Below are 373 nucleotides of genomic sequence, written 5' to 3'. Positions count from 1 at the left end.
TGATACATGTCATTTTAATGTTTTTAGTCGTATACTTAAGGAAAACTTACATTTTTGTAATTTAAAGTCGTTTTAAAAAATTCAAAATATAACATATAAGAAAATTCTAACATATAAGAAAAATATAACATATAAGGTGTCCTCATTTTCGTATTTTAAAATCGTTTAAAAAAATTATAACATATAAGGTTTCCTCATTTTTGTAATTTAAAGTCATTTTAAAAAATTCAAAATATAACATATAAGAAAAAATCTAATTTTTTTATTATATGGTTAATGTTATTGTTTATTTTTTTAATAAAATAAAATTAAACAAAAATGAAGAAGGATGCAAAAATTGTTATCAAATCTTTATTATTCATAATCATTAATT

Source organism: Brassica oleracea, chromosome C3 (genome assembly GCF_000695525.1).
Source record: "Brassica oleracea var. oleracea cultivar TO1000 chromosome C3, BOL, whole genome shotgun sequence".
NCBI classification, from domain to species: Eukaryota; Viridiplantae; Streptophyta; class Magnoliopsida; order Brassicales; family Brassicaceae; genus Brassica; species Brassica oleracea.
Note: the sequence above shows the minus strand (reverse complement) of the source record.